The sequence below is a fragment of the Acanthopagrus latus genome, chromosome 21 (genome assembly GCF_904848185.1).
Source record: "Acanthopagrus latus isolate v.2019 chromosome 21, fAcaLat1.1, whole genome shotgun sequence".
Classification (NCBI taxonomy): domain Eukaryota; kingdom Metazoa; phylum Chordata; class Actinopteri; order Spariformes; family Sparidae; genus Acanthopagrus; species Acanthopagrus latus.
This window is the reverse complement of record NC_051059.1, coordinates 8,097,680-8,124,780: the sequence shown is the minus strand read 5'-3', so window position 1 is coordinate 8,124,780 and position 27,101 is coordinate 8,097,680. Positions and strand designations below refer to the sequence as shown.

Sequence of the window (27,101 nt, the reverse complement as noted above, 5' to 3'; positions counted from 1 at the left end):
GCTTATATTTGATTGCATATTTTATAGAAACTCCAACACAAATGCACGCACAAACGCATCCGAGCCACAGTAGTGCCCTGCTGCTGCCAGCCCCGCCACACTATTATAATCATCAGCCACATATGGAGCTGCTGTCCCGCCTGTGGGGAATAGGGTTGTGGAGCGGGCCAACGGGATGAAACCGGAGGACCTCACTACTCAGAGGTGATGAATGCTCTGCTGCTTATGGAGCCTCCCGTAGTGCATCAGCGAGACCAGATGAATGGGGCGGAGAGGCTGATAAATTGGGTCACACGAACGTAGCGTTTCTGGGTAATGCGGTGAAAACGCTGGAGGAGTGCAGTTGGGTGGCTGCACGTGCCTACAACTGGGGCAGAGCTGCTCCAAGTTGACTCAATTTTCTCTCTCCGGCTCCTCTCGCCGCTCCTGGCATTATTGAAAAGTTACGCTTTTAATTTTAGCGACAAAAAAAACAGGCCCGGCCGTTTCTATTTCTTGAAGCCACTCACTCAAAACAAGGCAACTGAAATTAAAATGGGAACAACTTAAAAAAAAAAAAAAAAACCTTTTTATGTTGATAGTTTCCGTCATTTTTTTTCCCTCTTCTGTAATAGAAAACAATATCATATAACTGACAAATTAATCCAATAGGTTGACATATATATATTTGGGCAGATATAGGTCACAGATTTCAGACCTTTACATACATACAACGGTTGTTTCATTATTTAGTAATCTCCTGGTTATTCTCATGATTAATTAATCATTTTGTGTGACTTTCAAAAAAATGTGAAAAAATGCTTTTCGCTATCTCCCAGAGTCCAAAGTGTCATTTTCAAATTGCTTCTTTTGTCCGAAAAACAGTCCCAAACTCAAAAACTCTTTATTTACTGTCATAAATGCCAAAGAAGAGCAGCCAAGCCCTACACTTAAAGGGTAACCCCACCAATTTTTCAGACACAAGTGTGTTTGCAGGTCTCAGGCAGTAGAAGAGTAAAAGTAGTAGAACACCTTTTGTGGTTCCAGAAGAAGCTGCATGTGATCTGTTCAACTGTTACTCAGTGGTTAAGCTGCATTGTGGGTGATGTAGGTGGCAGGTTTTCAAGCATTGGTGGAATTAAAAAAAAAAGGCTGTCCTGAATTTGATCGCTTGTTTTGAACTATCCATAATGAGTCCATTATCAGTGCTGGATCAGTGGACTGCTTTATAGAACCTGGCACCTACATTTCCAGCAGTGTAACTGGGCCACTGAGTGGCATCGCTCGAGGCAAATTATCAGGTTACATGCAGCTTCAAGGCTTTAAGGCTACATTTTCCACATACGCAGCAGTACTCCTCAAGCCCTATGAACACACTGTGTAAGTAGAATAGAATTACTTTAATGATCCTAGACTGGGATTGGCAAAAAAAAATTGGCAGAGTTACCCTTTAAGAAGCTGGAGCCAGCATATGTTGACATTTTCACTTTTGCAGTTATCAAAAAGTTGCAATTAATTTGCTTTCAATCTGCTAAATGACTATGGTACTAATTGCTGCAGCTCTAATTAACACCTGTATCAGGCGGATATCAATGTTTCGCTTGTTATCTGCCAGACATGCTCCTCTCTGATCATTAATACATAGGTATGCAGTATAATATATTTTATTAAAATGTGCACACATGAAAAAAAAGTAGGAATTTATTCTATCTGCAAATTGAGGAATCCAATGATCCAGATGATTTCGTGGCATAAAAATTGAAAAATTAAAGACCCGGTGACATAAAAACTTCAGGTTTTTATCCTGTGGTTCTGCATGAGTTCGGTCTCTGTAAATGTCAAATATATGTGAAGAAAACTGACATTTTTATTAGATATCAAAATATCTTTCTTTTAGCTTCCTGTTTAATGTGTTTCATGACTCATCCTGGACTCTTTGGCAGATTAAGAAATGTCTCGAATTTAATAAGATTTGGGGTGACCTGCTGAGCCATCACATTTTCTACTGTAAAAGTGCTCGTCTTGTCAGCTTTGGAGTCTCAGTAGGTAGCTTCAGCTTTGTCGCTTGTGAAATCGAGGGTCAGAGATGTGGCTGCGGTTTCATTTGTGAATTTTCCTCTCATTCTCCACCTTCAGAGGGAGGTGCAGACGGAGGCAGAGATCTCTGATCTCTACTGATCTCTATATCTTGAGGCCGCTGCCACTTTGTAGTAGTCAAACGTCTGAATGATTTGACTGACTGCCTCTCGAAATGATAACCCACACACATGTTCCATTTCACTGGAAAAACTTCATGTGACAGACGCCTCTGAAACTGAGCATAATAATATATAATAATATAAATAATATTTGAACGTCTGCGTAACAAGTAGCCCAGTGGCAGTTCTGAGGCCATGTTAGCCATATTGACCTTTAAGATCTCAGAAACATCAGTCATTAATAAATATCACATGTCAGCTTGCATGTATGTGCATGTGCCACATCAGATCACATCACATCATGTAACTTAACTGGGTGTGTTTATCGCCCTCGGTCTCTTTAAAGCTGCTCTCTGCTCCGATCTAATTTCATTAATTTCGGGTTCGTGAGGAGTGTGACGGGGCGGTGGGGGCACGTAAGACGGGGCTGGGTGGGGGGGGGCCTTTACCTTGGCACAGATAAGAAGACAAACTAGATTTGAGGGCGGATAGATCTTGTCGGCAGCACACGCCGCCTCTTGGCAAGCGAGGCGAAGTCGATATTGAGCGGGGGGCCTTTCTTACCCTCTAAGATTTACAGTATCTGGAGCTCCACAGCCTCATACTTCAGTAGATGGATGAGTATTTCATACGGAGCCAACTGGCGCAACATGAGTTGAGATGAAGGTCATTGTGACTCATTCCCAGCTCAGAACCTGGGTGGCTGGAGACAGAGATGCTAAATCTCCACCCCTGACTTGTTTCAGCGGCACAAAGAGGACGGCTCTGTGCGCAGGAACAGACCGCGGCCCTGCGCTGGTACTGTACGACACGCGACACGTGTGCACAGACTGTACGGCGCCAACGACGGTTGAGACTACAGTAGTAGGGAGTGGGTGCAGATTGCAGTTAGAACCTCGAGGCATATGGCAGGACGCCCCATGCCTCCCAGCTAATTGAGTCCTAATGAATCACTGGTTTGGCATGCTACATGTCCCTTGTGATGGCTGGTGTCATTGATGCATTGAAGATGCCCAGTCCTCTGGAAGTGAAGCGGGCAGTGACGGCCGTTCCGGCTGAACGTGGGAGGCAGGCTGACACCGGCGGCCTCGCGCTGAACACTTCACTCACTCACCAGATGTTACAGGCCAAGGCACAAGGATTACTCGGCACCCAGCTCAGCACAATGGAAATAATTGTGTGATGGGCTGGCAATTCACTGCCCCATTTGATTCCAGTAACAGCCTCTGTAGTGGTGGGGGTCACCGCCTCATTGTCGGCTCAACAGGGTCGGTGTGACAGGGGACATAACTGAGAGAAAACACTCGAAGCCAATGGCACTCGACTCGCCGTTTTTACAGAACGTACACATGTATCTATAACCAACTCCGTCACAGGCGAGTCAATGGCAACATTACATGAGCCTCGACTGCCATTAACAGCACTTACTGACCTGATTCCTTGTTGTCGCTCTCATTTCAACATGTAATTCAACAGTAACAACAACAACAGTATCACGTGACACGCATCTGTAAACAGAGTGGTCCCATTTTACTTGGGTAATGTCAAAATGGATATGGGAAAGATTTTAATGAATTCCTATGTAACAAGATATGAATAGGAACAGAGTTGCAATTTACGTCCTTGTTAGAACGTGAATAATAGTTTAATGAAGACAGTTTAATAAATGCTGTGGGGATTGTGTTTCATTTTAAATGTGTGGACCTGTTTCCGGCTTCATTACTGAAACTGGTGCAGCCCAAACAAACCGGAATGTAAATGTATTTATTCAAACATTTTCCATTTTCCAATGTTAGATTTCACCCATCAGCATGTCGACGTTGGTAGGAGACCTGTCGTAGGTTCTCACGGGGCTGCAGAGCCATTTCTCACACTGGTTGCATTGGTGCGCCTTTTTGTATTTAGTGACACTAGCACATAATTGAGCGGCACCCAATAGTACATTTTAATTAAATTTTTTAGGGCATTATGTTGGTGATTGTCAAAAGGCTAAAGATGCATATACTACATGAAGGTGGAGCCAGCTGCCTGTTAACTTAGCCTAAAGACTGGAAACAAGGGGAAACAGCTGGTGTTTACTCTAGTGCTGTACTTAAAGGTGCGAAATGTAAGAGTAGAAAACATTCAAAAATGAAAAAGAAATTTGACCGAATGTGAAGAAATCGCATTTTTAGATGCCAGGGTCTATGCATTGTGTTGATATTCACTAAAGACTGCATGCTAACCAGCTAGCCTGTTCTGGTCCGATGCGGTCTGAGCTCCCAATACAGACCACTAGATGCACTGCTAACCAAGCTAACTAGCTAATAGCAGCTACAGTTCGCTGTCACTCTGGTGATATGCTGACCCCTATTGGTTTTGAGTGTGACTACACCAGCTGGCTAATTCTTACATATTGCACCTTTAAGTACAATTTTGAGATACTTGCACTCTACTGGAATATATCTCTACTACCTTTATTTGCACAACTTTAGTTACTAGTTACTTTACCCATTTGGTTTAGTAGTACAAAATATAATCAACAACATAGTATGATGTAATATTATGGATGGGAAGTTAGCAAGCTACCCAGCACAATCACTATATAAAGTAGTTAAACCACTTTTATAAAAAAAAAAAAATAAAAAAAAAAACTGCATAATGATTACTTTTACTTCTGGTACTTTAAGTATATTTTGATGGAAATGCTTGTAACAGAGTGTTTCCACACTGTGGTACTGCTGCTTTTACCTGAGCTCTGAGCACTTCCTCCACCTCTTGCTAACAGCACCTCCAGTTCACAAACAAACGCTTGATGTCTTGTTCGTTTAATCTTGAGAAAAGTGCCAGAATTACAGTTTTGCTGGAGTTATGTGCCCATCTGTGTCTCGGCCAACCTTGCCCTCTTGTCCTAACCCTGGACAAGAAACAGTCAGGCACATGTGTTGTGTCTGTAAGGTTCTTCTTACCTAACCCTCTGCATGACACCCAATGACAATATTCCTTTAAACTCATCCGAGGCCCTTTTCCTTACCTACTTTTACAGCTTGTAGTTTTCAGTCTGGCACGCTCCACTTTAGATGCACCTGTCATGTTGATTACACTCCCAACATGAGCATGTGCATCATTCAGCATCCCACAATGCGCCGCTATCTGGGCGATCTCCCCCATCTTCAGCCGAGGCAACTGAGTTCACCTCTGACCCTCCTTTCGCCTGCAGCCACGTCTCCATTAATGAGCCGACGAGATGTGATAAGGCCACCAGCGAAATGAGAACTCAGACACAATCTTGCGAGCTCATTAAAACTACTTTTATAAAAGATTCAGGCCACTCCCGCAACTTTGCGTCTCACGCTGAAACGCCACATTAGTGTCAGTGTAAACCCCCCCCCAACCCGTTCGTTAGACGCATTATCTCAGAGCACTTGGGGAAATCTTGAGGGAGTTCAAGTTGAGGTAATGCCGCTGCAGCACAGGGGGGGAGACAACAAATGTGATAGCACACTGGGCTTTCAGCGAGACGATAGGCAAGAGGCAACGCTCAGCGAGACAACCCGGAGGATTTCGGGAAGTGTGACACAACAATCAGCCGAAAATGTTGTCGCCGCATTGTTGTGACTTGTGCTGACACGACATGAAAAAGAAATAACCAAACCGCTCTCACCGTTTTATAATAATTGCAAAAAAAAAAAAAAAAAAAGGCATTATGGTCCTAATCGGATAAGATACAGCTCCCATATCCACTGGCTGCTTTAGCTGCGAGGAGCTAAATTAAGTGTCTTGATTCCACTGGGAGACCCAACAAAGCTCTGACTGGAGAAGTTAATGCTCTCTAGTGTTTTGTTCAGCTCCGTCTTAAGCCCCCCCGACTCACACTGGGCCGCAAAGAACTGTCTTGGGATGACAACTGGAAATTGTTATATATATGCATGTGTGTGTGCGTGTGTGTGTGCATGTGTCCTACAATGGAGCCAGAGGCTGCAGCTTAGGATCTGTTGCAGAACATCCTCTGTAAGGAGATTACTAACGGCAGTTTGGCTGAAGTCGCCGGTGAACTCTGGCACCAATGTCAAAACGCTAACGACGCAACGCAAACACGACTCTCGGTCATCTGAGGCGTAGGTGGGCCGGTGGGCTTGCTTGATAGACGCCGGCTGTTCTGTTGCTGCTCTTCCACAGCGGTGGTCAAGAGCGTGCTCCAGCCGGGCCTGCTCGAACATCAGCGCTCATGCAGAAAAGGCAGGGCATCATGATAGACATATGGTCCAGAGAGGCATTGTGCATCTGAACTGGTCTTGTTGGCTCATATTCAGTTTTATCCAAAGGCGGGGGGAGGCGTTGTTGGCGGTTTGAGAGGTAAGAATCATGGGAAATAATGACAGGAAGGGGTTAAACATGCACAGTGCTAGATCCATCATGGATGAACTCTTATTTTTCACTTTTATGAAGAAATCAAGACATAAATAGGGGGAAATGAAGCATTAATATGAATATTTAGCCGGTGCTGATTGGTTCCTGTCAGTCTAATTGGATCAATGTGGTTACAGATCGAACCAGTGACAGTAAGAGGCCATCAGAAAGTTGAATCCAAGTGTATTATGGACAGTGGAAAGAGAATTTCGGAGTGATCGCCCTCTGATATCATCTAATCTCATCGGGAAAATCCTGAATGTGGGCGCAACTGCACGTCCGGACGCAGCTCAGACAACCCCTCCACGCCTGGACGCTTCCACAATTAACACGATTGCTTCTATCCCCACAATGACCCTGGGACGTGAATGAAGACCCCCAAGAAGCACCCACTCTTCTCCTCTCCCGGGCCTATACGCACCGGTTTTGATGGCTCTGCGCTGCCGGTGCCGCTGCGCAACACTGCGCGCTCCCATCCATCCATCCATCCATCCATCCAGCCAGCCATCCATCCATCCACCCATCCACAGGTACTCATCATCCCAGCGCAGCCCGCTGAGCAGTCTGCTGGACATAATTCAATCCATCCAGCTGCATATGCGCCATGGTTCACTCATTCACACGGCACAGGAGCGGGTTAACACGCCGCCGTTTGGGGATGACTTACTGCCGCTGCAGCAGGACATCTCTTCATTTGAATATTTGCGGAGGGGGGGGGGTGGCAGCCTTTAGCTCACACTTGTATCTTTAGATCACATCTAATAAAGCAGCAGTGCCCACACATGCATGTCACGCACCGAAACCACCTCCGAACGAAATGTGTCCAATCTGTGCGCAATCGAATGTGGGACAGCAGCGTATCTGACAGGCGACCGGCGTTTTTTTTTCCTTCTTCTTTTTTTTTTTTTTTTTTTGCCGCTTTAAAAGGGACTCCACATCCAAACCCGCCAAACAGCCATCGATTTATCCCTCCCTTCCACTTCATTCTATCATCTATATGACTGTGTGTCCCCCCACCACCACCACCACCGGTCTTCCACAGCGGCGGACGGGTTCCGCAACCCATTTCCAAACCAGCGGCCAACCAACGCATCCTATCCATAAATCCTGACACGTCGCCGAGCCCGAACCTCGCATCCTCTCGGACCGGCTCCCGACACTTTCACAGTTTCCAAAAAAAAAAAAAAAAAAAAAAAAAGACTCCCGGTTTAATGGGGGAAGACGCCACTCACCTTTCCTCCGCGGAGTGTCCCATTTACGCGTTTTTAATCCACATCTGTGTTCCCTTCATTTGAGCGCTCGATTTTCTCCCCCATTGAGAGAGAGAGCGAGCGAGAGAGGGAGAGAGAGAGGAGGAGAGAGAGTGGGAGAGGGAGCGTGTTTAAGAAAATCCATTTGTTAATTCCATTTGCCGGACGCACAAGGTGAAATCACATTGCCTCGCTTTTCTTTTCTTTTTTTTTTTTCCTCAAATGTCCTCCCCCCCTTTATAATTTCTGAGATCCCGTAAAGAAGCCCCCTATCGTCATCTTCTCCTCCTCCTTCTTCTTCTTCTTTTTCTTCTTCTTCTTCTCTCTCTTTTTTTTCTCCCCCTCTCTTCTTCTCTCCAGCTCTGAAGTTGCCTGGTTACCCCTGTTTCTCATTCAAGGAGGCTGAGGGCTGCATACAGCGGCCAATCATAGCGGCAGCCGGAGAGATTAACTATTTCTTGGCTCCACTATTCTAGACTCGGGCGAAAACGAGGAGAGTGGGCGGGGAAAACTGGGCCCCCGGTGACAGAAGAGAGAGAGAGAGAAAAAAAAAAATTAAAAATGCACAGAGAATAATGTAGAGCGAGAGAGAGAGAGAGAGGGAGAGAGAGGGGAGGGGAGAGAGGGGATTAAACATTTTCGAAAAAAAAAAATAAAGGATTGGGGGAGGAGGAGGAGGGACCGGTTGCCACTTCTTCTCACAACAACAAAGATGTAAGTGAATGATATTCCAAGGGCCTCGCAAAAGGGTGTCACGCAGCACCCTCCTTCTCCTTCTCCGCTGGACGATCGCTCTTTAAGGAGCAGGGATCCGTCTCATTCCTCTGAAATCCCCAAAAAGCAATCCATCAGGGTAATTGATCGCCCCCCGCTTTAACCAGCCATCCATCAGCATCTCCCTCCCTCCCTCCCTCCCTGTCCCACTCCAGTCGCCTCATCATAAGGCCGTATTGATTTCAATTTCCCCCCCTCCAGCCCCGGGGTGAAAGGTGTGGGGAGGAGTGAGCCAGCTTCAATCACCGGTACGCGGCACGTGGGGGCCATGATGACCCCCCACTTTCATGTCCGGCTCCTGCTACATCCAGGTCAAGCCCCCCCCCACCAACACACACGCACCTACTGTTACTGTTTGGCAGCCGTGACCTTTTTGCGAGCGGCCAAGCCGGCGCGCTGGTGGCTTCACTCTGGCCCCAACAGGGTGCCGCCGAGAAGTGCGGGTGCATTATGGGGGAGCAGCGGGGGGTCCTGAAAGGGCAACAACAAGCTTCTCAAAGGGGACAGCAACCAGTAGGAGGAGGTGGTGGGTGGTGGGCGACCCATGTGTGGGGGTGCGCACGAGACTGTCTGGAACATTCCAGTAGATACAAAGTGAGCGAGACGTGATTGTTGTGTTCATCTTGAAAGGGTGAATGTAGTAAAAACTGAACAAACAAGCTCTCCTCAGAGGGAGGAAAGGTGGCAGGGTCCGCCAAATGTAAACACAAGTCAAACAGTCCAACCTGTGTTGTCCTCTCAGGTCAGTCTGTGTACTCAGTCATCAAAACAAAGACGATTTGTTTATTTTGTTCGTTGAGGCATACAAAATTCACCAAGGCCCCTTTAAATGTCAGCACTCTTGTTTTTACATCATTTTCACTCTACATTACAGCGTCAGTCATGTCTGATTCATGCACCGATGCCACAAGAGTTCACACGTTTTGGGAGGAAGAAAAAAAAAAAAGTTTCTCCTTTCATTTTTTTTTCCCTCCTCTCATTGTTTTGCCGCCTCGGAGTGTGATTGATGCGTCGCTGGCCTCACTCCATCCCACAGATTACAAATGAAAACAACAGTGTTGGGGCGCTCCCTCCCCCACAACCGGACGAGAGCTCTGGGTCGGGGTGTGTGTGTGTGTGTGTGTGTGTGTGTGTACAGTTGTGTATGTAACGCGCACACACAAACGCATGCACACTGGCAGGATCGTGCGCGCTCACACATACACTTAGCGTCTGATTGACGTGCAGCTCTTGGCTTGAGCGCAGCTTAATCCCGCTGCTTTCACAGATGGACTCAGTCTTCCTCTTTTTGTCTGGTGTCACCAGCAGTGGCATGTTCTGCACTTACACACACACACACACACGCACACACACACACACACACACACACACAGAGTACAGTGCCATGTACTTTTGTTTACTGTGGAGGGAGGCTGCTGTGTGGGTTCTAATCCCCCCCTGTAACCCGCCCTCCCTTTAGCGGCCACCCCTGCTTCTGTGCATACACACACACACACACACACACACACACACACACACACACGCACAAATGCACACAGGCATCTACTCTTTGGTCATTAAAAAACAAAGGAGGTCAGTATCAGGCAGCTGGGTTCCGTGAAGCGAGAGTTAATCCTCATTTTCAAGGCCCACAGACAAAAAGAAGCCTCGCAGATGAAATGTTTTCACGAGTTACACATGAACACATCGCTCCTGTGCCACCTTGCTCATCCATCCGTCCATCCACCTTCACAACAACAACAACAGACGGTGTGTGCACTGCATCGTCGTTTGTCAGCTCTTTGCAGGTTGCTGCGGTGCGTTATTAGCGTGTGTGTGTGTGTGGGGGGGGGGGATTAGACTTTTCTCCCCCTCCCTAATCGTATTCCACTTCTGCAAAAGGCTTTGATTTCCATGTAGATGGAGCTGTGTTGATAACGGCGCAGAACTGCCCCGGAGAAATGAGGCAGAGCGATAAGATAAGGCGAGCAGATCCCCATCCAGACAAAAAAAGAGACAAAGACGAGAGTCATCACCCCACATGGCGGTTAATCTCCATTCAACCCGGAGATTACCGCAGTCAAAAATTCTCATCGCCGCTCCCTCACAGATGATTAGTCATCTCCCAGAGGAGAGATGGTTAACTCTGCCCTCCCCCCTTCCTCCTCCTCCTCCCCCCCCTGCAGGGAAACTTGGAGTGAAGGCTGATCGATAACTAGTTCCTGGTTACAATGACAGAGTAGCAGCTTTGGGATCACGGCACATGTACCTCAGCAGCAGAAAACATGCCCATGCTGATTTGCTGTCCTGCTCCACAGCTTGCTAAAGACCTGACCGCTGATCAGGCCATTCAGCCGTGTTCTTGACACGAGTAAACAGCCGCAGAGTTGAGCGTGTTATCGAGGAGAGAGGCCTGTCCGCTCAGTATTGTGCCCGGCCTCCAATGGGTTCTATGCTAATGGACTGTTTTAATCAAGTCTAATCGTATTGTCGCCGGGGCGTGTGAGTGATTAGCATTCAGAGAGGGAACGGCCGAGGGAAGGCTGACGTCGATAAATGACATGTGACCCCTGACCCCGACTGACTCCGGCTGCTGGAAAGTTTCCACCTTCTTCATTTTTTTTTTCCTGTAGCACAGCTGATCATAACGTACAGATAAAGCACAGAGCACCTGTGGTAAAGTGGGACACCCATTTTTAAATGAGGGGGATAATGGGGGGGGGGGGGTCAAGCTAACTGTCACGTGAGGACCATTTACACCATGCTAACATTTAGCAGACACGCTTTTGAAGGACGAGCAGAGAGAAAAATGTTGCGACAGTATGCCAAATAACCATTCAATAAAGAGGGGTTGGTTATGCTTGGTTGACAATTAACAGAAAATTACGACCTAACTTAGTTCCCCCTGAGGCTTATGGGGCGTTTTTGCATCTTTCAGCAAATTGTTTTGGTTTTGTAAACAAAGCTGTTTAGGTTAATTCTCACCGCTCTCATCAGCCTCGTTTTCAGGCACAAAACTCAGTCGCTTTTAGCAAAGACAGCTCTGGCAATACCCACAAAACTGTTTACAGCATCAAACAGCAAACAGATAAATCAGCTGCATTTACTATCCCATCCCTTCCCCCCCAAAAAGAGGCAATAAAAGGCTTAACACTGAATTTATAATGGTCAGGTGGGTGCTAACTTGACTCCAAACAAATGCTAATGTTCCTATATGTCTCTAGGATGTGTAAAGTGGCAGCTGTTTGCTAACACACCTTTTTAACGCCAATGTTGAATGTGTTTCCATCCTCTTCCACTCCCCCAAAAAATAACATTAATACCAATTTGAGCACTTTTCCACCTTAAAGGACTAGATGAAATGTCAGTCCCTTCCTTTTTCCAGCTCAACTGTCACTTGATCAGATGTCCACCTTGAAGCAGCAGGCTGGAAGTGAGGAGCAGCAGAGGATTAATGCAGCCATACTTGCATTGGAAGGTGCACGGTGCCGATGCTCTCCAGGGTTTTAAAACGGGGCTGCGAATCAGGTCGCACATTTCACTTTGTTGTGCTTTTGCCTCTTCATGCCCTCTGCCATTGTTGTCACGTCTGAGTCCGAAAGCCAGAGCACCAGCTCATTAATCTCATGTAACCCGACCAGCTGTCTTGTCAAGGTCGCGAGAGGTCCAGAGAAAATCTCGCTCATAAAACTTGCGATAATTAGACTGTGGAAATTCCGATGCGGCAACTCATCTGGCTTATTAAAACACTCAATTGTGAAAATAGAACCTCAGCTTTGTTGTTTTCTGTATGAGTAGAAAAGAAGTCCTACATGCTTTAGCTTGACTGGCGCGGAATATAACAGTATGTGTCTTATAACTAACCTTGAACATCAGCAGTGAACAGGGAGGGCATCTGAGGATGTAACCAACTATTGTGGACAGTGGATATGCCCACAACAAATACATAGACAACATAACGTCATAACTGCTATTCATTTACATCCTGCTGATCATTTTAGTTCTTTTTTTTAAACATTTTCAACTAAAACTCGTACCTATCGCCACCTTCAGACCACAGCTGCTCACATTTAACGGCAGCGATGATTAAGCGTAAACCCATAATTCCATCTAAAGCGATGCGTACACACAGACGATCAAACACTTGCATGGACACATTAAGTCCCACCACAGCACGGCCACATATGAGGATACATATGGTTGGAGATCAAGCTCCGGGTGTGACGGTTTATTAGCTGTTGATATTAAATCACAAGAACAGGAAGTAAAGCAGATGGACGCTGACAGGTGCCAGTTTTCATTTTGGGAGGCAAAAGGCAGCGGATTTAAGATCCATCTGCTGAAGCAGCGCATTCGTAATTAGACGCGCTAACACACTGTGGTTACATTGCATCTGTACAGTATTTGGATACAGGGCAGAGCACACATATCTGCTGCCAGGCACATCTTGATTATTGTCTGATGAAGAAATGTGGTAACGTCTTGGCAACTGTGAATGGGCCATTTGCATCTTTTTTTTTCTTCTTTTTTTTTTTTGCTTCTGCTGCTGCATTCATGTCACTCTCTTATTGTTTAATGACATCATATGAGCATACTTCCAAAATGTTCATCAGTTATTGGATTGTTGGCCTGTGTGAAACGTTAACATAAAAACTGTCTTTCTGAAAAATAGTCTCGTCCAGAGAAGTTTTCATCGCTGACCTGCGTGTCGATCACCCGCCTCCGGGTACTGCGAGTCGGATTTCTCTTATACGCATCTAAAAACAGTGAGCTGTCGCCATCTTTGCCCGATCAGCAACTCCAAGCACATATCAGCTTCTTCAGGGAACCATGGGAACGCACGACACTTCGGTCACGTCCGTTTTTTTGTCAAAGGGGCCCTTCATTTTGGCGAGCGCGCAGACTGCTTAGAAATCCCGTCACACACGCACGCGTGCACACACAAGCACGCATTGTGCGCGCTCCTCTCCACCCACACATCACCGCGATCAAATTGTCACAGGGGGGCCCCGACGACAAAGACAATGTGACAGTATGTGATTTATTGTGTCAGAAAAGAAAGTAGAGGAGGGTAATTGGGGGGTAAGTGGAGGAAACAAAGTTTGCAGGTGTCAGCGTAACTTTGTCTGCCATCACCAAGACTATGATGAATTTATTCATGGGTGGGTGACGCTGCCAAGTCAAGGACAAACACCATATAATTACCCCATAAATTTAGGAAGCGATTAATTCTAAATTCCAGCTATTTAATTAAAATATGCAAATAGTCAGCCATCGCTGTAACATGCGTCACACTTAGCAGAGTAACAAAGTTTGACAGGAGTTTAGTCACTTCCTAACATTAGCTGGAGCCATGGACCACACATACTCACACACACACACACACGCACTGACACAGACCCACACACACTACATCTCTCTCCATTGCACATTTGCGCCATTGCGCATCACTGATTTACTGAGCACATTTGGGTCCAACAGCGGTGACTCAAGCAAGCTGACTCCTTCAAAGCAGAAGAAGAGTTGGAGACCCATTACAGATATAATTGGATTTCATTTTAACCATGTGAGTGGAAAAAAAAAAAAAGGACTCGTCACCACCCTGAAGAAAAAAACAGGGCCGCAATACAATCACTGTATTTACTGCATTGCATGGAGGGGGTGTGTTTGTGTGAATGTGCAGATGAGTTTTTGCTCTCGCCGCCTCTCGTTTGTGTGAGCTCGCAGCGTGTCGGTGTGGGTGTGTGTTGCACATTCCGACGCGTAAAATCCCAAGACGCATTCGCAAGTGTCAAATGAATCCAGGGAAGGAGAGAGAAATGGGTTTCCCTGTTGCTCTTTAAAGTGATGCGTCTGAGAGGCACAAACTGAAGACAGTAAATGCAGGACAGGAGGAAATCACAGCTGCAGCAATGCCTCGCCACTTTCAGAGAAAAAGCCTCACAGATTGGATGTTGTGTCTGTCACTGCTGCACAGCAGAACTGTCCATCTTGAGAAGACCTCCAGTCCTAGGAGACGCAAAAACTGAAAAAGACTATCGCACATGCACTTAAAGGTCCAGTGTGTGGGATTTAGTGGCATCCAGCGACTAAATCTTCCCCACAGTTGTTGCTGAAAACACAAAAGCCACTCTCCAGAGCCAGTGTTTGGTTTGTCCCCACTGGGCTACTGTAGAAACATGGCAATGCAACATAGTGGACTTTGCAGAAGAGGGCCCGCTCTAAAAACACAACAGCTTTTGAGTTTGTGTTTCTGTATTGGCAGAATAGGAAGAACAGGAAAGTACTGCTCACATTTAATTTGGTGTGATGGCTACCCACTGCTAGCATTACAGTAAAGCAGATACAGCCAAACATGATTAAACTTTTGTTTCTCTTCATATTTGCTGCAGTTCAATAACAAGTAAGACCAAATGTAGACCATGTAAAGCTAATTAAATTAGCTTAATTCTCAATTTTAGGGCTAATATTTTATTTTATTCTGATGTAACTGCCAGCTTTGCAGCTCTGAGAAGGAATTACATCTTGAAGGCTGAGTGTCTTTAGTGTGAAACCGCTCAGCAGACTACATCTTCTCGCTCAACACCAACATGGCCGCCAACTGGGCACAGAAAGGTGCTGAAAAAAAGTAAAGCAATGGATGAAAATGACAATAAAACTGCAGCTATGCAAAAGGGTGGTTACGGGTTTTGGTGGCATTACCTAATTATTACGTTAACATAATTCATCTTAATAAAGTTTAAATAATTTCAAATGAATAACATTGACTAGTGCTCAAAGTATGCTTGAAAACGCCAGGTTTCCTAAACTCTGTTTGATTTATTCATTTACAGTATGTAAGACGGGCGCAGCAACTTTTAGTGAAAGCAGGTGAAAACGCAGTCAGCGTGGTCGGGAACAGTTGGCTTGTTTTACAGTGCGGATCAGTGCGGCTGAAGCTCTTTGAGATGTTGATGCCAGCGTACCACCTGACATAGTTAGGCAGCAGCATTTTTTGAAACAGGCGCACACGCTTTGCAAACAAGTCAGGTTTTCCTCATTTCTAGCCACACACTCACTTTTTTTTTTTTTTTTTGCAAACGGAAAAAACAAGATGTTAAGACTCAATCCTCGATAAGTGATGAGCCGAGATGGGTGTATGTTCGCGGCGCGGCACCCAGATGCCTCGCCGGTCTTTAAGGAGCGCATCAGAAAAGCGGAGCTCCGCGCGGGGAGTCGAGGCGAGGAAGGGAGGAGGGAGGAGGGAGGAGGGAGGGAGCCGCGGAGCATTTGATTTTTCCATCAAGCGCATTCAAATGCCTTCAGACCTCCCCTTCACAGGCCTGACAGGCACACCTACATACACATCCTCGCATCATCACACTCCCGTGCACATGCAGACAGACGGGCGCAGCTGCAGCACACCTCTCTGTGTCTGACTGACATATATATTTAACCGCCCACACGCACACTTTACGTGACACAAACGCACGCCTGGATGCAAATTGAGGCACACTGACACACAGGTAGACTTTCCACTCGCTGTTCCTCGTGTGCAGGGCTGCCCCCACGGTGTAATCGCCAGAGATTTGGGAGTTGAACTGGTGCGGGGCCCAGATTGGAGGCTTTGATCGTCACGCAGGAATCAGTTCACCGACATGTTGACTCTGAGTTATTTAGAGGCTGGAGGCTGCTGGGGACAAACACACACCGCTGCGTACACAGGCTGCCTCTCTGGCGTCTGGATTCTGGGTTTCCCTCTCCTCCCACTGTATCCTCATCTCCATCCTAAATGTGCCAACCTTTTGTTTAGAGAGTTTCTCTCTGGCAGAATATGAAGCTTGACAATACGCACAAAAAAAATGATAATAAGGCTCCTGTTCTGATATTTTGAGGCTCTGACCCAGATTTGATTTGTTCCATGGGGGGGCGATACATGGCTTCTGAACACAACTTCAAATCCTAATAAACAGTGAATCCGCTCTATAATTACACCAGAAAAAAAAAAACTTTTCCCAGCGCAAGCAAGTGATGCTCGATGACGAGCGGGAGGATTCGATTTAAAACCGGCCAAGTGCGATGCTCGCAACCTACTTGGAATGGAAACGACTGCAGGTACGTGAGGAATCAGGCAGATTGAGAGAGATGCTACACCCCGTGTGAGGGTCTTTGAAGGAGGAGGAGGAGGGGAACACGATCTGAGGGAGGCGGTGAGTGACACGAGGAGAGACAAAAGGTAGGAGACAATGAGAGTAAAATGAAAAATAGATGGCGAAACAGCCAGATGGAGGGTTTGAATATTCTGCAAACTGTAATCCCTCCGCGTGCATCGTGGCGTGACACGCGGCTGTCGCTGCAACCCGCCAGATGAGGAACGAGGCAGATGTGTAATGGTGTAGGAGAAGAACCTCAAATGTCAGTCGGTAATGGGCAGCCTGTTATATTAATCACAGTCAGGGGCCTCCTTAAGACTCCGACATCCTTGGGGAGGAGTGTCATAAAATATAAGGCAGCGAAGAGAACTGTGTAGCAATGCAGCATGAAAAATGCCCTCCATCTGCAGTGACTCAGCCAGTGGATCCAAGGTAAAGACGAATATGTTCGCCCTCTCTCTTCCCTCCTCTCATCTCGCCGCTATCTCTCTCTCTCGCCTGTCTCTCCGTCTCGCTCTCCACGCTCGCTTCGGTTCATAGCCTCCTCACACACACACACACACACACACACACACACACACACACACACACACAGACGTACACTCTGAGGGGAGGAAAGACGAGAAAAAAAGGGGAGACACTTGCTTCGGCGCATTATCAAGGCCCGCTTGCATTCATCAGGTCCTGTGTACATATGATTCCAGTCATTATCCCCCAAATAGACATATGAATTTGTGCAGGCGTGCTTAAACAATCACCACTGTCTTTCCTTTTCTAAATCAAACAGCAGATGCCGGCGTTTTTCTCCTTCTACCCCCCCACCCCACCTCCAGTTGACTAATCTGTTAATTCTACATTCCCAGGATGAGACAGACAATAAGGACGACGGGCTTCAACGTTAAAACCCCCGGCTATTGGATCTACGTGGTGAGACCGCCTATTGTTTACGGGGCTTTCTAATGTAAATGGGCAGTGTAAACAACAATCGCTACATGCTACTGTCCTAGATAGATACTACTCAGCACTGAAACACAATTAAGCACAAAGACATATTCACGCGTGACCGGGCACCCTCGCATTCATGCGTCGCAGCAGAGCGTAGTGAGGCCGAGGACGGCGCATGCATAAACAAGCCGCCGAAATGCCATTCAGTCCTCTCTCGTGACGCTCGGTGGGATGTGGGACGACGTTCCCACGATAAAAGCCTGCCCACAACTTTTCCGAACCGTTCGCTGGAGGTATGACCAAATCCCGGTGTTCATGGAAACCACTCAGATCTGATGAGAAGTGAATGGAGGCATATCATTGCTTCCTCCTCTTTGCCGAGGCAGGTTGCGCATGTTTATCCCAATAATTCATTGCCTTCGCATGACTGCTCCCCTCGGCGTGATAAGTTTGCTGATTTCTGTGTTTTTCAGATCGGTGCACCTGGAATTCCAAAGGGGCGACGCCTTGAAACAAAAAGAAAATGCACGCAGAAAAGAAAGGATTTTCTCTTTTTTACGGAGGACAAAGCTCACATTTAGAGTACACGTTTCAATTCTTATCCTGTTCACGATCATATTCTCTCTGGGGCAGCCTTGTTATTCATACATGATTCTGACGTTAACCAGGTTTTCTGATCATCTGTAAAGGTTCAGGCACGCTTCATCGTCGCATCAGTCGTGATTCCGTGTTCGACTGACTGACTATTGCATAACTTCAGTCGAGGACGCATCTGGCAGAGGGATCTCAGTGTCACAGCATCCTCATTTCCTTTGGAGTGCTGGCATCCAGCATCATATAGGCCCCCCCAGCAGACAGCAGCGCAGCAGTCATATGACACGCTCACGTCACATCTTTAATACTGTAATTATAAGCAGCCGAGTGGGGAAATAAACATTCGTGCCAGCCTTGGAGTTGTAATTCAGGGCGGAGATGCAGCATCAGGACTTTCCTGACAGCGCTGACACCTCCCGCCGGATGAAAAGACGAACAGAAGTGTCAACAAACTTACAGCAAAAAAGCCACAATCACTGACATTGACAAAATGCAGTCAGTTCTGTTGGTGTTAAATCATCTCTATCTAAACATTTGTGCCTGAGCTAGCTTGTTTAAGAACAGCTCCAAACGTTTAATGCAGCAAAGTAGCTAACTATTTAAATAACGTGAATACAAGGTAAGCAGCGGAATAACCATCTTCCCAGTTTGCTGACATTGCGTTGCATAATCCAAGCAGGGAATGAAGTACAAACCCTGAAGTGCAAACAACCAAACAACCAAGGGAACCAGAAATACAAAAAAAAAAAAAAAAAAAAGGGTCAAAAGGACAAAAACCAATGCAGCAAAAAGCTAAACAAAGTGCAACAAAGACCAAGTACAAATTGACGAGGAACAAGAGAAATCCAAACCCTGTTTGTCAGGCCTACAGAATAATGTCACTGCTGCAGCACCCCGTGAAGCGCTAGATTATCTGGAATGCTGAGCTTGCATTTCATGTATTTTCTTGTTTTCTTAACAAATAACCGATTTGTTACTGATTAACAATCGAACTGGCATCCCCACTCCTGTCCATTCAGCTTTGTTTGTTTTATGTTAATAGTCGCCATTTTTCCAGAATCTGAATCTTGAGGTGTCTTTCATGAGGTGTGGTGCCAATTTCGAGCATGCAGACACATCTCAGTGAGCAGTGACGTGATGTGTAGCAGGTCTAAAGATGTCTAGACGTCTATGTTGGCAGGCTGAATGGATGAATAATACCATCATAGCTACTGAGCTCTGCTGATGCACACCATCAGATATAGATCAAAGCTATGGAAAAGCTGCAGTTGAGGAACCTTGAGGAGGGATTACTTTGTTGCAAACGGATAAACTTGGTTTAAAATGAGAGTTGTTTTGGTCACATTACAACTGGTATTTGAATTAAACGACATATTTAGAAAGATAGAGATAGAGCAGATCCTAATTGCACAACAACGCGATACACCGTCTGCATGTGTGCAGGAAGGGCTTTGGGAGATAATGTAAATAGTTCAGTTTCAGATTAAAAGATAATTCCCTTTTAATAACATACTGACACTCTTGCTAATGTCAAAATAAACAGTCGTGCGCTTCTCACGGACATGAGAAAACACATGCAGCTAAGTCAGAGAGAGAAAGAGAGAGAGAGAGCGGGAGCATGACAGCCTCTGCCGTGGCCTCACTCATCCGTGTCCTGCTCCGATGCAGATGTGCTCGCTACCTCGTTAACCTCGACCAATGGGAGCTGCCCGCGCGCAGCTGTGCAGCCGGCATGCCGCTCTGCCTCACCAGACTGCAGCGCTGGCACGAGGAAACCCACTGGCACCGAGTCAACACATACTCACACGCTTGGACACATGTACGTACACATACAGTACACGCCTGTGTGCACAAACACACACACACACACACAGGAGGAGACGTGCCTGTTTTAAAACAGGAATCCACCTCTGCACAGACGCCGAGCATCGCTCTGCACAGTGCGCCGGCACACCTTACACAGTCACCTTGTTCAAGGCCAGAGATAAATAGGTAATTTATTGACAGGGGCGGCTTTCCTGACTACATTCAATTACACTTTGCGAGGGGCTTGTGCAAATTTAGATCTGTTCCTATAATGTTCACAGCAGCTCTGCATCCTGCAGGGCTTCAACCACCACCCGCTTTTACGGTAACCATAGCAACTACTTGGGTCTACCAGGGCTTTGAGGGGAAGGGAGGTCAAGGGTTGAGTTCTGTTCAGTGGAGAAATCAAATCTGCTCTTTGCCTAGACAGCAGCTCTGAAGATTGATGTCCAGCAGGAGAGGAGTCTGCGGAGCGAGCTGCCTTGGGGCTGCTGTGACCCGAGCTAAAATCTGCTGCCCACACCCACTGTGACGGAGGCTCTCTCTGACTGATCTGGAGACTTTCCTGTCTGCTGAATCAAGACGTTTTTTTTTTGTTTTTTTTTTATCTGCCTGCGTGAATGTCTTGAAACATCAGAGGCTGTGAAATGTTGGATTTATTCCAGGGTACTCTCGGTCAGTCCGTTTGCAGTCTGTTGATTTGTCTCTTTTTGCCTTTTTTCTCTCGTACATCAGAAGCGAGCCCACAGGTGGTCGCTTACTTTACTGTAGCCATGGCAACTGCCCACGGAAAACCAAGAGAGACGGGGAAAAAAAAAAAAAAAAGAGAGAAACCCTTCACTTACCTTTAGAGGGGCAGCTCCTTGGACGAGTGTGGGCGATTTCTCCTTTGCTAAGTGCGTGTTTTAGGCTCTGACGGACCTCTGACTCAGAACAAAATGGACACTGTAGCGGGGGCCCTCAGTCAGTCCAGGTGGGCCACATTCATTCCCCTCAAGGCCAGTCCACAGATGGGCTGTGCCAAGAGGGGGTGAGTTGCGGGGGTGGAGGGAGCTGGGCACAGTCCTGGCACGGAGGAGCTGAGCCATCTGCCTGTCAGGACTGCTCCATTTCAGACCCCTGCTCTGGCTCTCCGGTGTTCCCACCACAGATGGACAGCCTTCAGAAAGGTGTTAGTCATGCTTGGGCTGCATCACAGTGACACAACAAGGGCCACGCAGTCTGGATTTCATTAAGGCTTCCCATGAGGTAAAACTCAACGTTCAAGTGTTTATATCATTAGTGTCTTACGCTATACAGTGGCAAAAAACACCTTTAAATGGTATTAAAAAGTTTGTCATTTCAAGGAAGACAATAAAAGACTCATTCTATACTAATTGAGCGTCCAGTGAATGTAAAACTGGATCAAATTTTAAGTCCTCTGGGGCTGCATTGCCTCGACCCTGGACAGCTTGTTGCTAACGTAATGAGCAACGTAAAGAAATCATCACAGTACAATCTCAGAAAACACGACAGCATGGTACAGTATTGTTATTAGTATCAGTTACAGCTACCCTTAATAATACAGAATGGTTTGGTTGAACAAAGAAAAAAATATTTTTAATTATTCAATAAATAATATTGATATAAATTTGGAATGTTTATATTCTTAAATAACGCTAATACTTTAGAATACAATACTGTAGAAATGCAAATGTACAGGTATGATCGTCAGGAAAGGATAATCGTCAATTTGTATACCTCAGCCTAGCTTGAAATCGGCCTACCGCTTCGACCCCTTCTTAACTCGCAATTTTTACGTCAGGGTACACATCACTGAGGTGGTTTACCGACTTTCCTGATGGAAGGATAGCTTTCCTTGGCACTAATTTTACTATTACTGCTGCTGTGTTTAACCATTGTTTGCTAGTTTGCTCATGTAGCCGTGCAGCTAGCAGTCCTAGCGCTTTACTCATCCCAGGGAACTGAAAACCAACTGAGCTGTATTCCCTGATGAATGTCAAGCTGGCCTGCGAGCCTTTTAATATATAAAATTAACTAATAAATTCTGTACCCTAGAAAAGCAAACGTACACGGTATAATCATCAATAAAATATGTAGGCTAATTGTAAAAAGTCATACCAAGGTATGCCTCAAAAACAGTATGCCGTTTCAATTTTACCGTTGACTGCTGGTAACTAGCACAGCCTTAAGTCTACAGGAATACACCGAGGTGGTTCACAGAGTTTTACTTGCTGCTAGCGTAAGTGAAAGCATATCTGTCATTAGCTAGTTTGCACAGTTATTTGTGCAGCCAGCGGTTCCACGAGCTTACTCAGCCCTGGGGTGCCAGGGAGCGAACCAGGCAAGAAAACCACCCCAGCGCTGCGTTCCCTGTCGTCAAACTGGCCTCCGCCGGCCTCGGAGGCTGTTGTCCAGTCACAGCCCAGTCATAGTTAGCTAATGGGGCTGCCGCCTGCATGGCTGTCTGTGCTATTGGCTGCTGTAAATGGCAGTCAGAAGCTATGACGAGTCCCTGCCGAGCTGTGTTTCTCAAGAAAAGAAGGTTGCGCTCTGCCAGCTGATAAATGGGAACCTAAAGGCCATGGCTCCGAGCGAGGAAGGGAGGGTGGAGGCGGAGTGCGGGAGTAAATCTGGTGTATGTTTGAACTGGTTAAAAGGGGTTAAGACACAGAGCGGGGATCTGTCAGCAACTGATATTTGCACACAGTGTTAAGTAAACGCTGCGTGGATACCAGATATTAAATGTTACAGCCCACAGCCCCTCATTCTACAACCAGCGCACCCACACAGCACCACCAGCTCTCCGTTCTCTCTTTTGTCCTTGTTTTCTTGCTCTTACACCCCTGCCTTCCTGTGTCATTTTCCCTTTTCACTTCTCCCTCTTGTGTATTCCCACGTACGCACGCACAAAAGCAGTGTTTGAGCACACACACGCGCTTGCAACCCTCTCCCATTTACCTCTTTCTATCCACACCTTTCCTCCACCACATCATTTCTCTTTGACCTTCGTTTCTCCTCTCCTTCTCCTCTTCTTCTCCTCTCCTCTCCTCTCCCTGGTGGTGGTAGCCCCATCACTAATCCGTTGGGATGCAGTGCAGCATCTCCGCCGGGGTTTTCTGGAAGTGGATTTGTAAGAGAAACACCAGTAAGCCTCCCTCTCCCCCCTGTCTTAATGGCAGATTAGAGCCCCGCTCCAGCTTTACGTCGACAAACACAGAGAGCCGTCGCCGAGCCTCGCAGGCTGGTACAGGAGTAAGGTGGAGCAGCTCAGGGAGAGCGACTCGACACCCGTCAGAAAAAGTGGGAGCGGGGAACAGAGGCAGAAAGAAGTGGGGGGGGAGGGCAATCATCATAAACTAAACATAAGCTGCTTAATGTACCACCTGCTAATTCAATTTATCACAAGAGAAGGAACAGGTGTGCTGAAAAGGACACATGAACCCCCACATGTTTACCTTTTCTACGTGGATGTTGTGGCGTTCCAGGAGGTTGACCTTTTTTCGAGACATTGGGTTTGATCGGCGCTCACATCTGCAGTGTATTTTTGTCCTCCGCGCAGCCAATATACTGTGGACCACGGCCGCAGGTAATATCACATGACACAGATGGTACCTTTAATAAAAAAGTGAAAAGGTTTTTTTTTTTTTTATGACCGTAATCTCACAGGATGAAATCAGAAAATAAATTTACCAAGAGCGAAATCTCAGAAGATGTTTCTTTCTTATCCTGTTTCATGACGTTATATGACCGGGCTTGGGGAGTAACAGAATACACATGTGATGGGATTACGCAATCGGGAACATTTGAAATGGCCGAAACTGCAAATTTCATTGATTTACAAAAACAAAACAAAAAAACTGTGGTTCATAGAAAGTAGTGATTCACAGTCTTTTTAAAGAAGCAGCAAAATGAGCAACAGCAGCAGCAGTTTGTTTGGAAGAAGCAGAAAAAACTGCCAAATTAAGATGAGCAGAGATAAATACTGAGGCCATTCCTGCCTGCACAGAGAGTAAGAGAAGAAGAAACTGAGCAAACCGAGCCTTGCCTTCGCCTCTTTCAGGACAGTTTTTTTTAATTTATTTATTTTTAACCATTAGCCTTTTTTAAGATTGAAAACAACATGAGACTGAAGTGAGAAGAAATACAAACAAACATATATGTCTTTTTTACTCAGTGGAGGGTAATGCCAGTCTGCTGGTTTAGTCCAGTGGGTGAACCAATATGCCATTGATTACTTTTCTTTTGTAGCACCACCATGAGGTTGACATTTGTGCTATGAAATGAAATGGATGGATCACTTCACATCAGACATCCACCCTGTCCCGACCATGAACTTTGACGATCTTTTCACTTTTCATACAGAGCCAAATTAATAGCTAGCCTCAGCTGCACACAGTGCTATTCAGCAAATGCTAGCCCACTAAAATGTGCCCTGATTGGATAAAGTGGGCAGGGATACTGGAATATTTCTTTCCTCCTCATGATTCAGGGGAGAAGAGACATGGATTTCTGAACACACACTGTATAACAGTGATTACTGATGGAATATAGAGCTATTTAACACTCATTTTAATGAAAATATCACTTACAGCAGCCTTAATTAGGTTTTGTTCATACTGAGTGATTTTATTAAGATGAGCCCTCGTCACTAAATTGAGCTGCATGCTGCTTTGTAGCTTCTCTACTGTGTGCCAATCAGCATTTGTGGGTTTGATGTGATTCATTGTGTATTGTGTAAAATGTTGCTCAGGGCCGTTCCAAGGTCAGGAATTAGTCACATCAGCGCTTGAGCGCTAGCGGTTCTTTTACCGTTTTACTGTCTTATCTTACTTGTCCTGCTTAATATTTTATGTTGTTTTTTTCTTTGTATTTGTGATTCTGCTCTATTAGATGGTAGTTTTTGTTCATACTGCTTCATGATAGGAATATGCAGTGATTACATTTGCTTTAAAAAACCTGTGTGAAATATTTATATTGTTTTTTTGAGTTTATAGTATCACCACACCCACAGCACCACCCGTCAAAAAAAAAAAAAAAAACAGACATCCTGTGGATCATTTGCTCTTGCTCATTAAGTATATAATCAAAAATCCCTAAATGACCACTGGGTTTTTTCCCGGACCCTTCACTGAGGACCAGCTGTCGACACACTGACAGGCTGGATGCCTTCATCTGCTGCTGCTGCAGCTGATCAGACAGCTGGATGCTCCTGTCTCGGCGCTTCTCTGGCCGCAGCATGACACAGTCAGTGGGATTGACCTAACCTCGTGTGCCAGGTAAGGTGGGCTGACAGGGCTAGTTACTGGGTCAGCGCCGTGAACCGGCACTGCAGATCACACACCTGACCTACATTACACTTCACGTAGCCTGGACAAGCTGCACGCCAGTGTGCTGTAGTCTCTGGACAGAGTTAGAAAAAAGCATCAGATAAGCCACAGCACTGAGAGAATAGTTAATGTGTGCGAGGTGTGTTTACCTCAACAGCTCGTATGTTTATTCCTCATGTTTTCTGTTTTACAGTCAGTCAATGAGGTGAGAATGATTTAAACTTGAACATAAAAAACATGGAGGGCTGTGCCTGCTCAGTCCTTTAAGAGCTGACCAATTAGAGCAGACTCAAACTCAGACTATTCAGAGGGTGAATAGAGGTGCTGCAGCAGCAGACATCATCAACAATAATGTGTCTTTTGAGCATGTAAACATTTTCTGCCAGACATCCAAAAAAGAAGTCTGAACCTGAAAATTAGCTGTTTGTCATATCTGCAGCCATTATAGTCCCCTACATCATTATTTTAAAAGGATTAAAATACTTTTTTTTTTTTAAAAAAAGAAAAAAAAAAAAATAACCAATTACAATTCCTACAAAGTATAAGAACTCCTGAGGATTCATTTAAATAAAGTTTGGGATAAAGAAAAAAATTTAAAAAATGACTTTTGATTTTATTAGTGAAAATCTTTTATATAGTCAGCATCCTCACTTCATAAGACTTCTTTCTCCACAACTTCTTTTTTTAATAATATCCTCACCCTCATCAGGGCTGTGTTCCAAAATCTAATCAATATGGCTCTACCGCAGGATGATATGTGAGCAGCTTTATTTATTCATTGAGGGAAGATCAGTGTAGTCTCAAGCCATGTTGCGGCTGAGCACAATATTCTGTTTGATTCCACGGCAGACAGATTTATTTTGGTTGTAATATGTGGTTCCCATAAGGAGACAAGTGGGATATGTGAGAGTTAAGTAAGTACAAGTGTGGATGTGTGACTGGGGTGGATGCCAGCGATGCATATCTTTTCATCATCATCATCATCGTATCGTATTTTGGCAGAGACACTTGGTTCCTCATCAGGGAGCTGTGGAAAGGTGTGGTTGGTGTGTTTCAGTTCTTCACTCTCTATTACAGCTTAATTTGTTAAATCACTCAAAAATGTGTTTTACTTGTTATTTTCCCTGAGCATGTATCAAAACTTTTAAAGTGTGAAAATCATAAAAAAAAGCAAAAGCATTATTATTATTATTATTATTATTATTATTATTATTATTATTATTATTATTATTATTATTATTATTATTATTAGTAGTAGTAGTAGTAGTAGTAGTAGTAGTTATTCCGGCATACATTTAATCCATGGTCTAACACACCGTGACACAGTGTAAGACCCCACCCCTCGGGAGATCAAGTTTTCCGACCGCTAGCTTGTGTATTTTTAGCAACCTCAGAAAAAGACTGCACGATAACAATACACTGCAGTCTATGACACCAACCAAGACACTGTCAGGTCAGGATTTAAAGGGGAAGACTATGGAAAGGGGAGGTGGACAAAAACGCAGTTACACACGGGAGGGAGCTGAGTACAAAAACCAAAAGCAGACAAAACTGGGACGAGAGGCAAAACAGCAACAAAAAACTGCAAGACAAAGTGCAACTGAAAAAAATCAAAGTTCAAATCAAACATCAGAAAAACAGAAATCTAAATCCAAAGAACACTTACCATGGGGAGACAGGAGCAGGAGCGGGAGCGGGAGCGGGAACGGGAGCGGGAGCGGGAGC

General features: G+C 45.6%; 1 protein-coding gene across 7 annotated transcripts in view; it reads right to left on the bottom strand.

The window, feature by feature from the left end:
* Positions 1-27,101, bottom strand: part of LOC119011507 (disabled homolog 1-like) — a 68,406-nt gene extending 41,305 nt beyond the window's left edge. For 4 of the 7 annotated variants that reach the window (XM_037084680.1, XM_037084688.1, XM_037084683.1 and 1 more), the window contains exons 1-3: positions 27,043-27,101; positions 23,505-23,661; positions 23,008-23,165 (exon numbers count right to left, since the gene is read on the bottom strand). The gene's annotated coding sequence lies outside the window, so the exon portion shown is untranslated. Of the gene's footprint in view, positions 1-7,798; positions 8,259-20,891; positions 21,206-23,007; positions 23,166-23,504; positions 23,662-27,042 lie in introns of those variants that run through there. The other 3 variants (XM_037084682.1, XM_037084684.1, XM_037084685.1) reach the window with 3 other exon arrangements.